The following is a 14,143-nucleotide window of genomic DNA, read 5'->3' as shown; positions in this document are numbered from 1 at the left end:
CACACCAAGCATATATGGCAGCTTCTATCCTAAACAAACAGAGACAGTGGGGCTCATTTATTAACGCAGCGCAGCGCTAAAAAGAGCGCAGTGGCCAGACATTTGCCCAGCGCATGCGAGTATTTAATAATGTAGCGCACGATACCTTAACAGTGCGATTTGTGCGCTAATGTAGACACAAGACAGGTGCGACGTGTGAAACTGCGTATCAGCTGTCGCAGTGCTTATAATAAATTGTGCGCACAGGAAGATACCGCAAAGGTAAGGATTAGTTGTGCTCATGTATGAATGCGCTGCTTTAATTAGTTGCGTCACATATTGCGCATATTGCGTTCACTTAGACGCATCTGCATTTGTTTCTGTGCTAATATTTGTTTGGTTGCAAAGGTGTTTAGCCTACCTGATACCCTTAAAGGAACCTTGGTCAATATAAACATGTTGGGTGGAAGGCGTGGTTAATATGCACTTTACAAGGGTTGTTCATCTTGAATATACTAGCGCAGCTGGGCAGGAATGCGCATTTTGAAGAGCGTTACTATTACGCCACGAAGAGGCAGGCGTAAAAATTGTGGTGCTGTTGCCCGGGTGCAGTTTTGCACATATACAGACGCAAATCTGCGACGGCCGCAGTGCAAGCGCATTGTAGCCACGCCCACAGCCACGCCCCTAACAACCACGGCATTGTTTGCGACATAAATGCCCAATCTTTTGCGCAATGCGCATAAACAAAACCATCGCAAAAGCTCTGTGTTATGCGCAATATCACGCAAATATATTAGCGATCACGCTTGTGATGGCGCAGACAACCTTTTGCGTCCACTTATGCGCTGCGCTGCTTTAATAAATGAGCCCCACTGTCTAGAGCTGTTTACTCAGGTATGGTAAAGCATTCTGCAGAATAAATATAGCGTTCTAGCTTGCACTGTTGTGGCTATTCTATTGGCAATAAACTGTCTTGGAGCTTTCCTTCTCCTTTAAAACATGGGATTCATGATAGATTACTTCCAAAATACTTCATCAAAAGGTGGATGTTTGGAGATAAAGATATAAAGTATTAAAAAGTGACCCCACAAGAACTCTGTAGCATGGATGCCATGGTAACATAACCATATCTTTTTTCCCTAAATTCCAAAATACTTGAATATGGTCGTAATAATTCTTCTGGAAGACCTATAGTAGCAGGTACATCCAGTATTACAGCAACTTTATGTAAAAATGCTATAATCGATGGTCAAAAACGACTCTATTATTCAAGAGATTCCCATCATCTGCCTGAAAGTTTGAGGCGATGGAGGAGTTTATTTATAGTGCCTGTTTTATAAACTGAAGCTAAAGTCTATGGTTTATGGGGTCAGAGAGGGTTGGGGAGGTTGTCGGAGGGGGTCGGCATCCAATTCGGGCATTCCGGCGTCCAATTCGGCACACTGCGTTCATTTTTCGGTGGCCCAGTTCAGGACTGTCCGCGGCCCGGTTCTGGGCCACGGCCCGGTGGTTGGGGACCCCTACATTATAACATGGGCTTGGTGTCAATGTGCATGCTCAGCAAACTGCATGGAGCACTGTCATTACTTGCCTTGGTACTGAAAATGACAATATTTGTTCAGACACTTAGAAGTAATATGCTACAGAAACCTGAATGCTACTTAACAGCTTGCCTACCATTGTGCTAGAATTGCTGAATTATGTGGAGTGGCTGGTTTTAATTCTGGTATTGTTGTGGATAACAAGCTGTGTAACTCTAGGTAGTGTCATTCTGTGGTCACTAAAGCAAATAAAGTTCTGTCTTGCATAAAAAAGAGCATTGACTCAAGGGAAGAAAACATAATTTTGCCTCTTTATAGGTCCCTTGTAAGGCTTGAACTTGAGTATGCAGTGCTGTTTTGGGCTCCAGTCCTTAAGAAGCATATTAATGAGCTGCAGACAATATAGACATGCAACTAAACTAGTAAAACTGCAAGGGTAGACTGTCAAGGTTGGGGTTTTTTTCACTGAAGAGAAGTCATCTGTGAGGAGACATGATTACATTTTACAAGTACTTTAGAGGGACCTACCTGAAAAAAATTGCCAGTGTGAAGTTTGCTACAGTAGATGAAGGATTTATTTTATAGTTTTAAAAATTGTATCTAAAGTCTGATATGCAGCATCTAGTAGAATTAAGTCAAAGGCAACTGGACATTTACAGTTTTACTTGAAAACGTGGTAGGGAATTCCCCTGCACTTCAGTTGAACTGAAGAAGCCACTTGGATGAGTGGTGAAACATTTTCAAGAAAAACTCTAAATGTCCAGTTGCCTCTGACTTAATTTTACTAGAAACTGATCAGTACAGTATATCGTGACCTGAATAAATGAGAATCTTCATAGACCTAACGTCTGATGGTGTGTATCAAAGTCTGTCAAAGGAAATTGTTATGTAACACATTGCATCACAAAATGTCCGTCAAAGAAAATGCATGTGCTATTGGTCTGTTTTGACTATAATGGCTTGTGTCATTCTCTGTGTAACAATAAACTCAGGTCCTCTATACAAGTCGGTCTGCTCTGAGCTGTAATAACTCTCACAACTTCATGTACATACACTTACACACTTCCTTACCGAACACAGTGAGAATATAAGAAATGTCATTCTTTTTTCCATTAATATGAATGTGTGCAGTGAAGATGCCACTATCCTCCATTCTCAGCTCTCTGATCTGTAATGCAGTTCCATGATTAGTTTTTTCAAGGCGGTTGTGGAAATAATTCTTATTCCCTCTGATAAAGTTGTGGTTTCTGAATTCAGCCAGGTGTATTTTCCTCCCTTTGTCATGAAATATCCATGTGATTCTTTCAATGGAAGTTGCCAGATTCAGAGAGGTTGGCAGTGTGACAGTCTCCCCTACACGACCAGTCACCTGTACAATGATGTCTCCTCTTCCTACAAACATAAAGATGTAGGGAATGATCAGCAATAATACTCAGCTTCCCATTGTATCGATCATTTATGGGGTGAGACAGAGAGAGAGTATTTGTCTTGGGCCCCTGAACACCTTCTTATTATTAGTGATGGGCGAATTTCTCCCATTTCGCTTTGCTGAAAAATTCACGAATTTCCCGCGAAATTCGCGAAATGGCAAAAAATTTGTGTTTTTGATGCCGGCAACAATTCAGACGCTGGTGAAAATTCTGACGCCCATTAAAGTCAATGGTCGCCTAGAATTGTTGCCGGCGCCAGAATTGTCGCCGGTGTGAAATTAATTTTAAAATGTAATTTTCACCGGCAAATCTTTGCGGCAATTTCGCAAATTTATTCACCAGCGGTGAAAATTTTACGCGGATTCGCGCCTGCCGAATAAAGTCGCCCATCACTACTTATTATTTAAGTTACATTCAAGATTTTGCAAGGGCTGCACCCCTCCTCTGAAATTCTCTCCCACAGTCTGTCCAACTTTCTCCCAACCTTTCTGCTTTAAAAAGATCTCTAAAAACACACTTATTCTGAGAAGCCTACATTCACTCTGTTTAGCTACCAAATGCAATACCATATGCTACATCTCTCACCTGCTTATTTCTGATATTGCCCACTCCCTTACCTTCTGTCTCATTCCATTCCCTTTTGATTGTAATCTCTTTTGCACAGGGCCTTCCTCACCTTTTGTACTGGTACTGTTTGTTAAGTATGTAAAGTTTTAATTGATCCACCGCCGTTTACCTCACTGCAATGGTGGTTCTGGTCATCCATCGACCCGGCAAGGGCTCTCAGCAACAGCAATCACGTTTAAGGATCCCCACACACACTATTTATATGCAGTATGTTCAAATTTATTTCAAATACACCACTGTATTAACGTTTCGGGGATTTAACCTCCCTTCATCAGGAGGATTGATAATTAAGGGATGTTAAATCCCCTCGAAACGTTGATACAGTGGTGTATTTTAAATAAATTTGAACATACAGCATATAGTATGTGTTTGTGCGGATCCTTAAACGAGATTGCTGTTGTATGTATGTAACTCATGTATGTAATTCATGTGATTTCAATGTATAAGCAAATTGATTTTACAGCGCTGCACAATATGTTGGCACTCTAAAAATACATATTAATAATAAATAAATAATAAAATCAAATTAACATAAAATTAATTCATTGTAAGGTAGTATAATATAAAGAGTGATGTTTTGTGACGATTTGTGGTTTTCTGAACTGTTTCTCCTCTCTCCAAAAAATTATAATGCTTTTTGTTTGTTTGCATCATCAGCCCTTTAAACCAGAAAGCAAAATTGCAAATTCTTTCTGAGGCTGGATTGTTATTGTTTTATCACTTACTTTCTTTTCAGATCTTCTCCTGTTCATCTTCCGAACTTTCAAACAACAGTCTGGTTGCTAATGTAAGTTTGGCCTTAGCAAGCAGATACATCGGAGAAGCACAAAAAAACCATAACTAATTCAAAAACCACAGACAAAAATAAAGAGTGACTGCTAATTGTCTTAACATACCAATGTCCACCAACCAATTACCAGAATAAACTGAACTTAGATCATAAACGTGCTCATTAAATATATTGCTTATGAGTCTTACCAAACATTAATTATTTATCCTCAAAAATGTGACTCTTGTATGAGCTTCTTTTCACATTCACCGAACAGTCAAAGTATTTAAACAGTTATTGTATTCTTAAAACAACAATTGAATCAGATTAGAATGTTACTGATTTAAACATTGTCATATGCAGTTGTCTGTTTAGCAGGGAGTTCCATTTATGGATTTGATTCAAATGTTTTTTTATAAAAGAGTAATTGTGATTCAACTTTTTTCACACAATCACCTTTTTCTTTTCAATCGCTATCATATTTAGAAAATCGATTTGGGAAACAGTCACATGTCATCGAGAAAAAAACCTCAACTGCAGCAAAAAGTAATTGTTATATTTATTTTCAATGAGTCTATAGAAATCTAAGAAATGTTGAAAAATAAATTATATTGAATACTCATCCCATTAACTTCTATAGAAGGTTTTAATTGCCGAATATTTATATTCAAGCTTTCAAGATTGTTACAATTGATAAACCTCAAAAATGTAAGTGTGGAATATGTGAATACAAAATATTTCATAAATCTCTGCAAAAACTTGCATTTAAATTTTAATAAGTTGCCACCTAACTGTAGCTACAGTCTGTTAGTGTTTAGATACATTGAATAATAAATTATATTTAATATGCTGTTTAACAATGAATTCAGTTCCTCCATACAAGTCTATGTGATCTGACCAGCAATAACTCTCACACCCATGTGCACTTACACATACACACACTTACTTACCCAACACAGTGAGAATATAACTAATGTCTATAACACTTCCATTGACAGTAATGTGAGCAGTGAAGACTCCACTATCCTCCATTTTCAGCTCTCTGATCCGCAATCCGGTTCCACTGTTAGATCCTTCCAGGCGATTTATGAAGTAGTTGTTATTCACTCTGACAAACTTCTTGTGTCTGTATTCAGCCAGGAGTACTTTCTCCCCATTATCATCATACATCCATGAGATTCTTGTTGGTAGATTCAGAGGGCACTGCATTGTGACAGTCTCCCCTGCACGGCCAATCACCTGAATGTCTCCTCCTGCTACAAACACAAAGAATTAGGGAATAATCAGTACTGACTCCCACCTTCCTATTTTAAGGGTTCATCTTCAGGTTGGGCAGAGAGGGCATTTGTTATCGGACCCTAGTCCCTTGGATTGGAATTTTTTTTGGTGAAAGAATAAAGGGCATATTGTTACAACAAACTATTTAAAATTCAAAATATAGAGAATAAAATAAAAGCCAGGGTCATATTGTCTCATAATATCAATATCTAAGTTACATTAAAAGTTAATCTGCAATTTACATAAATTATTTAATTTTTCAGTTTCTGGGCTGGCAGGATAACAGAAAAAAACAGGCTGTAGCCTTTATCAGCCACCAGCCCAGACCCACTCGTAGGGGATGCTGCCAATGCTCCCTCGTCTGTTTACATCTGCCCATCCACAGCCATATAAGAACAGGAAGTAGGTATATGGTATGTGGCATTTCATGGGCAGGGGAGGGGGAAGATGGACACTGGGAGGGGAAGCCCTGAGGTTGCAATGGGGACATTCAAATTGTAGCCCCAGTGGGCCCAGGAGTCTCTAGTCCAAAGCTGTTCAGAACTATGTAAGTTTTTATCAAATTACAATAAAATGATTTTGTAACAACAGTGCCACCTGTCATTAGTTCCTGTAAGTGTACACTCAAAGCCATAAACTTTCAAAAGAAAAATGGAGAAGTTTTATGATGTTGCTCTGCTCAGGAAAGAGATAAGAAGCCTAAGATGGCCTTTAAGTGGTGAATTGGTGACCCTTAAATATCTAAAAGCTAAGTAGGAGTTACTTGCAAGAATTTTTTTAAGTGGTTTTTCACCTTTCAACACTTTTTTCAGTTCAATTGGTTTGAAATAGTTAACCAGAAATAAAGACTTTGTTTTAGATATTTTCCAATTTCTATTTTATTTTGTGACCATTTTTCTAATATTGAAGTGTAAAGTTTCATTATTGCACCATTTCGCCAGTGAATTTTTGAGATTCTCTAGCGAAATTCCGGTAATATATTAAAGTGTGAGCGCTACCGTTATCACTAAAGTTTGTTTCACCAGGTTCAGGCTGGTGAACTCCCATTATAAAGATAGACCAGCCACTGGCAAATTTTTGCAGAGAATTTTTGCCAGGAGAAAATTCACCACATTTCTCTTGCAAAAGTGATAGCAAACTTACGATATTTAGCAAATATGGAGATTTGTTGTGGAAATACACCTAGCGAAGTGAGGCAAACTTTGGTAAAGTTAGGTGAAGAGAAAATTCACACTGTAGTATATGTGCCCCTCTTGAGTTTCATTAAATTGATAGAATATACAATAGTTGCTAATATTCCACAGATGCTGCTGAGAAATGTATCAACTAATGTATATTGTAACAGTCCAGAATCTGCACCTGGATCACTGAGCTTCCCAACTGAAAAACCTTCAACATTCAACTTTATGAAAAATATAGTAAAAAAATAAAAAATGGAAAGCAACTGAAAAATCTTAATTTCTGGTGAACATCCTAAAAACAACTGAAATGAATAAAAGATTTAGGAAGGTGAACAACCCCTTTAAACTCAACTATTGTGTGACTTAGATTTTAAGAAGCTGGGTAAAGCATGGAAGTGATTCAGGTCCATCTGCCACCTGAAATTTTATAGCTGACTTTATGCTGAGCCCCATGTATCAAATAGCACTGGCAAAGAGTACACTAGGGGGCACATTTACCTAGGGTCGAATATCGAGGGTTGATTAACCCTCGATATTCGACCTTCGAAGTAAAATCCTTCGACTTCGAATATCGAAGTCGAAGGATTTACCGCAATTCCTACGATCGAACGATTAAATCCTTCGAAACAAACGATTCGAAAGATTTTAATCCATCGATCAAAGGATATTCCTTCAATCAGGAAATTGTTAGGAAGCCTATGGGGACCTTCCCCATAGGCTAACATTGGCCTTGGTAGGTTTTAGGTGGCGAACTAGGGGGGTCGAAGAATTTTTTAAAGAGACAGTACTTCGACTATCAAATGGTCGAATAGTCGAACGATTTTTAGTTCGAATCGTCGAAAGGTCGAAGTAGCCCATTTGATGGTCGAAGTAGCCATATTCGACCATTCGAAATTCAAACTTTTTTCCCTCTATTCCTTCACTTGAACGGGCCCCTAGTAAATGGGCCCCTTCATGTAGGGTATATAACCAATTTGTAATGTTTATGACAGAACTTCTCAAAGACATACTAAAAATAAAAAATATATACTCTATTCACCATGGCATCTTCGAGTATGAGTTGTTTATTGCCCCCAGCTACAAGCAAGTACAATACAGTATGCAAAATCAAATGTCATGTGTTTGGGAAAAGTATTACATGAATCCAGATGGAGTTAACCTTTCAATCACACGCGTACAAGAAGAGAAACAGATTGCAAGGGAACTTGCAACTTGAAGTATCAGCACTAATGACACATATGATGCTTTGTCTTCCATAGGAAATTGCACTCCCTGTGGCAACAGACCACCTGAAAATACCTATCTACTCTGAATGGGATTCACAGATGGTAATCGCTACATTGTGCAGAAGAAGGCATTAAGCGATTGAAGAGTAATGTGACATTCTTAGAGCTGATTAGGGCATGAAATATTGCACATACCCGTTGATGACTGGATATGATGCGTAATAAACTCACTATTCAAATATGTAGTTAGTTTTCCCCCACATTTTACCTTTGTTGTGTCTCACCACATGACTCTAAACAGACTGATGTACTGTAATATGATATTCTGGACTTTCTTGGAACATTATATTCTCTAAGGCTGGGATACAATGCATATTCTGCTTCCCTGTAAAAATACACTTACAAACACTACAATAGCTTATGTGAGTTTAAAATCAATCCTAATGACTTCTTATTTATTTAAAGTTAGTATTTTAACAGTTTGCTAGTGTTGGGATTGCTCCACCCGCATACATACAAACCTTTAATCTTTGCCTCTGTTTGTATGTCTGGCTTTATGTCTGTTTGTATCTCTGTTCGTATGTCTGGTTGTAGCTCCGTTTGCATCCGTGGTCGAATCTCTTTTTGTATCTTTGGTTGTATCTCTGTTTTTATATTTGGTCGTAGCTCTGTTTGTATCTCTGGTTTGAGCTCTGGTTTGAGCTCTGTTTGTATCTTTGTTCGTATCTCTGTTTTTATCTTTGGTCGTAGCTCTGTTTGTATCTCTGTTTGTACCTCTGTTCTTATCCCTGGAGAAAGCTCTGTTTGCATCTCTGGTCGTATCTTGCTTTGTATACCCGTTTGTATCTTTGATTGAATCTCTCTTTGTATCTCTGATCGTATTTCTGTTTGTATTCCTGGAGATATTTCTGTTTGTACCTTTGTTTGTGTCTCTGTTTGTATCTCTTTTCTTACATCTGTTTGTCTCTCACCAAGTGACTTTAAAAGTAATGACACAATGTTCCTGTGAGCAGGATTCTGTACCAAGCAGAAAAATTCTGCCCCTAATGACATATTTCTTAGTGATATACTGATGGTGTTTCCATTTGCATATAGTATGTCAGTGCCATTATCTCTGTAGACCCAACTGTAAGACAGCTTTGTCGAGTTTGATGGGACAGAACAATGAAGATGACAAACATCAGTGGAATTCTCATCAAAAGTTACTTCTATCACTGGTGTTGGTATAGATTCTGTAATTACAAACAGAACATATTTTAAATATATTTATTAGTGATTATATGTTAATTATCAATAATAATATTTATTTCAAAAGTGCTTTGTCCACAGTGAGAACTCATTGGCCATTGCTGGTTGCTTGAGATCAATGGACAAATGCCTGCTCGAGAACAGGCAATCCAATAGTTATCAGGGCTCCTTTTTTAACCTTATTGTGCAGAATAAGGTACGTCAAGTTCAGAGATATTGGGGAAGATTTACTAAAGTGGCGAAGTGGCCATTCACAGGGAGAGCGTGGAGGACAATTCGCTAGCAAAAGAGACCATCGATAGCGCAGTATTTACCCTATCCCCAGGCAAATTTTCACTCAGGTGAACGACTGTTACTCCGCAAATTCACTAAAGTTCTAATTTTACATTACATGACCACTTTTGCCAGAGTTTCCTTCACCAGCTTAGACCTGGTGAACTGATACTATGAAGCTACATCCTCCCCAGTCTTATGTCAATGACATCATCTCCTGTATGCCGAAAAGTCATAAAAGTTCTAAAAAATGCTGGTATTTTTTCATATTTTAAAGTGGGATTGCCTTCAAAACTTCTAACTATGAAAGATTTTTGTGTTAACATTTTTATTCCAACAATTTGAGGGGCATGTCACATTTGTTTTAGGGTGGGCTCATGTCTTGGACATTAGAGGATCTCTTTTGTATTCATTATGCTTCCTTGGACATGTGTAATAATAAGTGGCCACTTCAAGCATTTGCACTAACATCTAATAAAGACATATATATGACCTATATGTACCCGCTCTATTCAAATTGACCTAAGTGTAAGAGTAGTGTAAGAGTACTAATGAAGTTTTGCAAGGCAGAAATGAACGCTAGTTCGCTATGCAATGATAATGATAAATTAATGCTAGCGAAAACTTTGCCAGTGTTCGGCTGCAGAGACGCAACTTCGTATTTTAATGAATTAGCAAAGTCGTAGTGAATTTGCACCTGAAGAAGTGGTGCGATGTGTGGCAGAACCTTTGCTGGTGAAAATTTGCCCTTTAGTGAATTTGCCCCATTGTGTTTGAACCTGGATAATCGAATTCTATTTGTACAGAGAAAGGAAAGATTGTTTCATACTTACTGTGATCTTCCTTTCCTAGACAAACTCCATGTCGGTTCTTAACGTACTGACATGGAGGTTGTCTAGGGAAAGATTGTCTCATACTTACCATGATCTTCTTTCCTAGATAAACTCTATGTCAGTATGAAAAGTACTGACATGGAGGTTGTCTAGGAAAAATTCCCCACTCAAGTTCAGATAAGAAGGTAATTTTTCCTCAGTTCCTTCCCCACAATTATAGCCATATATAATGCTTATAACATGGGCATAGTGGCATTGTGCATGCAATTGCACCATTTGCTCATGTAATAAATATAAATATGACACCACAATTTGCATCACAATTAATTTTGGGTGAACGTTTTTATTTTTAAGCTTGACTAGGTAATTGGTGGTCAGGCAATAGTCTCCTCAACTTTGCACCCATACCAAATGATAAATTACTCCTTGAGGAGCTTTTTTCCCTTCAGATTTGTTTACCACGATGTGAACAATTGTTAAAAGAATCTATCTGAGAGGGTTACACAATGTTCCAAGATTATTCACCTTAAGGTATAGATTTACAGAAGAAAAACTCTTCTAACCTGGTTTCATATAGTCCAAAATCTATATAACTGACAAAAGCTACAGTAGCTATACCAACCTTTTCATGGTGTATTGGTATGACAAATATGTTTTGCTGACAGAAGTTCCTGGTGAGAAGCTTGTCCCATATGGCTGCTCAATTTAAAACCTCATAAGTAGGTGTAGTCATCACAATCCCTTTAATACTTTCTACAGTTCATGTTCCCTTCCCACCACTTTCTGGTGGACAATAACAAGGTCCACAATATTGAACAGCACTAGAATAATTTTAATTATTAGACAGCTCATTACAGCTGTCTACACAGCTATACTTCCTGACAGTTTGATAATGGGACTTGTAGATAAAGAAATATTAAGTATTAAAGAGTAAGAGTGAGACATTTTGTAGAATCTGAAAGCACACAAAAATCATAATGGATGTTTGGAGATTAAGATATAACGTATTAAATAGTGACCCAGTGAGAAACTCTTCAGCGTGGATGCCATGGTAAAATCATATTTTTTTTTACCTGAATCCCAAAATACTTTAGGGTCTTAATTCTACTGGAAGACCTATAGTAGTAGGTACATCCAATATTACAGCAAATGTATCTAAAAATGCAACAATCGATGGTCAAAAACTTCTCTCTTATTTAAGAGATTCCCATAATCTGCCTGAAAGTTTGAGGTTTATAGTTTGCTACAGAAGATGGAGGAGTTTATTTATAGTGTCTGTTTTATAAACTGAAGCTTAAGTCTGATGGTGTGTAGAGTCTATCAGGGGAAACTGATGTCATCTATTGCATCACAACAGGTCCATCACTTAAATCCTTGTGCTATTGCTTTGGTTATAAGTCTGTCTACTCAGGGCTGTATTTAGGTCCGATGCCGCCCTAGGCATCGGACCTAAACACGCCCCTAAGTCGTGTGCTCTGATGTCATGTGCTGGTGCACTGACCTCATACGCCTTATTCAGTGGAAGTAACGCCAGCACGCCGTTCAGGTGATGTCACTTCTGCAGTCTTCCTTGGACCCCTCACCCCCTTAGCTCCATCACTGGATTTCCTATGAAAATTGGTGGTGGATGGTGGGGAGGGTTTTAAAAAAAACAAAAAATAGGCACCCTAAGGGCCGACCCTCAAAACTTTGCCATCCTAGGCACAGGGCCGAGGGGCCTATATAATAAATTCAGGCCCTGTGTCTACTTCCCTAATGGCTTCTGTAGTGATGGGGGAATTTCTCCCATTTCGCTTTTCTGAAAAATTCACTGATTTACCGCAACATTCGCAAAACGGCAAAAAATTTACAAAAAATTGTGAAATCGGAAAGTTTATGAAAAAAATCGTGAAATTCGAACGGTCTCATGAAAAAATCGTGCAATTCGAAAGTTTTCACAAAAAATCGAGCAATTCAAAAGTTTTCACGAAAAAAATTGTGAAAATTGGAAATTCGCTGCGAATTTGTGGCAGGCTAATTTATTTGCCCATCACTAGGCTTCTGTTATTTTCTCTTTAACTTTAAGTTTAGTTCCTCCATACAAGTCTGTCTGCACTGACTCTCACACTCATGTGCATATGGCATGCATTTATAGACACACACATACTTACCGAACACAGCTATAATATAAGAAATATCTCTCTTTCGTCCATTAACAAGAATGTGTGCAGTGAAGATTCCACTATCCTCCAATTTCAGCTCTCTTATCCGTAATGAGGTTCCATCGTCAGCTTTTTCAAGGCGGTTAAGGAAATAATTCTTATTCACTGTGATAAACTTGTGGTTTCTGAATTCAGCAAGGAGTTTCTTTTTCCCATTGACATGAAACATCCACGAGACTCTTTCAATGGCAGCTGCCAGATTCGGATAGGTTGGCAATGTGACATTCTCCCCTACACGGCTATTCACCTGGAGAATGACGTCTCCTCTTCCTATAGAAACGTAGAAGTAGAGAGTAATCAGCATGGACATTTGGATTTCTAGTTAAGGGGTAAGACCAACAGGGTGTTTGCCTTGCAATCATGGACCCCTTACTGAAGACAATTCACCTTAAAATTATCTATTAGTAAGGTAGTATGATACATTTTTATTATATGTTAAGCCTGTTTGCTTTTCTCATCAGTCTCTAAACTGATATTTAGGGGGTTATTTGTTAAACCTCAACTTTATCTTGTAGGGTTTTTTTGGGCAAATTTTTTTTTCGAGATTTATTATACTTTGAAGACTATGAAGATTTTCATTCATCCAGGTCATGGTATATCTAGTATAAGTAATTCTAAAACAACTGGACTTGCTGAGTAATCATTGATACTCAAATGATTAGTGAAATGTCTTCAATGATTACTCAGCAAGTCCAGTTGTTTTAGAATTATTTACACTAGATATTATACTCCAATGCTGCAAAAAGTCCAAATCCGAAAATCCTCCATCTCAAACCTGTTGAGGTCATGTATAAGTCAATGGCAGATCACTCTATTCCTATTTGTAGATATCATGGTCTGTGCTGAGTTTCATTCGATAATAACAAAAATTCAGGGTTTACGGCCGTTAACCCAAAAAAGATCAAGCAATTGTGAGTAAAGTCTGAAAAATGTGTACAATTTTGGTTTTCCCTCGATTTTATTGGCTTATTTTAATGATAAATAAGTTAAAATCATGGATGGGAGTTTGGTCGAGCTTTGTTTATTAAAAAAAAAAATTAGATAAATGTGACTGTTGTATGAACTGCTTCACTCATTCACTACACAGTCAGTATTTAACAAAGTTATTTTATGCTGCTTAACAAAAAAATCAGTTCCTCTGTATTCTGTGTGATCTAAACTCCAAGAACTCTCACACCCTTGTTCACATGACATGCACATACAGACACACTCACTTACCAAAGACATTGAGAATATAATTAATGTCTGTAGTACTTCCATTAACAGTAATACGAGCAGTAAAGACTCCACTATCCTCTATTCTCAGATTTTTTATCCTTAATGTGCTTCCACTGTTAGATCCTTCAAGGCGGTTGCTGAAGTACTTGTTATTCACTCTGATAAACTTCAGGTTTCTGTATTCAGCAAGGAGTATGTTTTCCCCATTGTCACCAAACATCCATGAGATTTTTGTTGGTGAATTCAGAGGGCACTGCAGTGTGACAGTCTCCCCTATACGACCAATTACCTGGATGTCTCCTCCTGCTGCAAACACATAGAAGTAGGGAATTATCA

The 14,143-nt window shown here is 38.0% G+C and overlaps 1 protein-coding gene across 1 annotated transcript in view; it reads right to left on the bottom strand.

Annotated features, from left to right (window-relative positions):
* The window catches only part of XB5762037.L (uncharacterized XB5762037 L homeolog), a gene marked incomplete at its 5' end in the record, with an annotated part of 583,381 nt that overhangs the window by 430,683 nt on the left and 138,555 nt on the right, over window positions 1-14,143 (bottom strand).

Source organism: Xenopus laevis, chromosome 8L (assembly GCF_017654675.1).
Source record: "Xenopus laevis strain J_2021 chromosome 8L, Xenopus_laevis_v10.1, whole genome shotgun sequence".
NCBI classification, from domain to species: Eukaryota; Metazoa; Chordata; class Amphibia; order Anura; family Pipidae; genus Xenopus; species Xenopus laevis.
The sequence above is the reverse complement of the archived record's forward strand: the minus strand, read 5'-3'. Positions and strand labels throughout refer to the sequence as shown.